The following is a 2039-nucleotide window of genomic DNA, read 5'->3' as shown; positions in this document are numbered from 1 at the left end:
TGGTCCTAATAGATGCATCCAACAAATGGTCTTATGTTTGCCTATAATCAACTCGTAATGTGGCATATTCAAATTTTATTGCTCAAATTATTAAACTAAGGGCACATTTCCCTGATTATACAATCAAGAGAGTGAGATCTGATAATGTTGGCAAATTTACTTCACAAGCATTTAATGACTATTGTATGTCTGTAGGAATTGTTGTTGAGCATCTAGTTTGTAACAACCCAATTTTTACAGCAATTTTTGTAACCTTTAATTTCATAAATATCAACCACAAGGTTTCCAAAAATATCATTACATAATCATATTGTTTAAATATTCAGAGTACGAAAACTAAATGTGAAAACACCAAAGAATGAATGTTGCGCCACCAAGACGGACCCTTGCCCTTATCAGAAGAAGTACCTGAAACATGCAATAAACTATAAACAAAATCTTAGTAAGTTTCCCAAAACACACGAATCACATAACCACATAATAGGATGCACATATAGACACATATAAGTTTTCCATGGACACCCTCCATGGTCTTCATTGGAATGACATGGGCTACCATCATGTTCTTATATCCCTAAGCCATAGGCTCCCCCATGGTCTTGCTAAATGCCATGGGACACCTCCCATGGTCTACACTTACGTCCACATAGCAAACAAATACATATTCCAATACAAGCCATTACATACCAATTAATGGGTCGGCCTTGGTGCCTTGGTGCCTTCGAGCCATGAGTGTGGTGAGATGACACACCTCAGATAACGAACGATAGCTGACTAGGTCCCGGCTCCAAATATCAACTCTACTCAACCCCTAAATAGAAACAATTCCTTAAATACAACCCAAAATGCCCTTAAACCCCTTAAGAGTCAAACTTGGTGAAAGACTAAAGTCAAAGGTCAAAGTCCACGCTCCAAATGGACCCAACTCGTCGAGTTTCCTTGTAAACTGTACAAATCAGGAAAACCCTCCTCAAATCGCCGAGGTCACTAGTGAACTCATTGAGTTAGCCAAAAATTCAACAGCTTAATGTATTAAGCTGTTTCCATCGAATCATTGAACTCTAATACTCAAATCTCCTTCAAAATGATGACTAGAAGGGTAAAGTTTCCAGCTTTACCCTTAGAAACCACCACAACGAGCCCAAACCCGAACCCTAGTTTCAAAAGAGTGATACATAACCCATTAAGCCCTTCAACCATCAAAACATAGTCCTAAAACACAGATCTAGCATCCCAAGGCTGGAAAATCACGTAAAGTTTCCAACTTTACATCAGCGCAAGCTAGAAAGGAACCCTAGGACTCAAAATGGCTTAATAAAGGACCTATTGCATGAATGGGAGCTAGAACCTAGAAAAGCTTGCAACTTTAAGCCAAGAGAGGCCATGAAAGGGTCAGATCTAACATAATAACCCCTGAAACCCTCAACTTCTTGGACATGCAAAACATACACCCAATAATCAAGATAAACATCAAAACTAAGAGATCTAGATGATAACAAAGCAAGGTATCGACTTTATACCTCAAAAGGACTGCAACAAATGGAGAGTTTTTGGATGTAAATCCCTCCTCCCAAACTAGGCACCTCCAACTTCAAAGCTCCTTTCAAAGAATACCAAAAACCAACTCTTCAAGCCCACCACAAGCTCACACACTCAACCTTGGAGGATAATGCACAAATTTAGGGTTTTTGGACAAGGAGGCTGGTAAGGAGGCCATCCAAGGGACTTAAGGTCTTTAAATAGGGTGCAACACCCTAAAAATTAGGGTTTCTTCACAGCCACCAACTTGCCGATTTGGGACACCCCGACTCGTCAATTTGGTCTGCAAATATCCCGATTTGGGACACCCCAACTAGTTGAGTCCCGATTGAAAAATACAATTAGTGGGAGGATTAAGCTTATACCAGAATCGAGCGTTACAACTCTTCCCCACTTGAATCAGATTTCGTCCTCAAAGTCTAATGCCTCGAACAATCTTGAATAGTGCTCTCTCATCTCCTCCTCGGGCTCCCGCCTGCATTCTGAGCCTTTCTGGTGCT

This window comes from Lactuca sativa, chromosome 4 (assembly GCF_002870075.4).
Source record: "Lactuca sativa cultivar Salinas chromosome 4, Lsat_Salinas_v11, whole genome shotgun sequence".
Classification (NCBI taxonomy): domain Eukaryota; kingdom Viridiplantae; phylum Streptophyta; class Magnoliopsida; order Asterales; family Asteraceae; genus Lactuca; species Lactuca sativa.
This window is presented reverse-complemented; position numbering follows the sequence as displayed.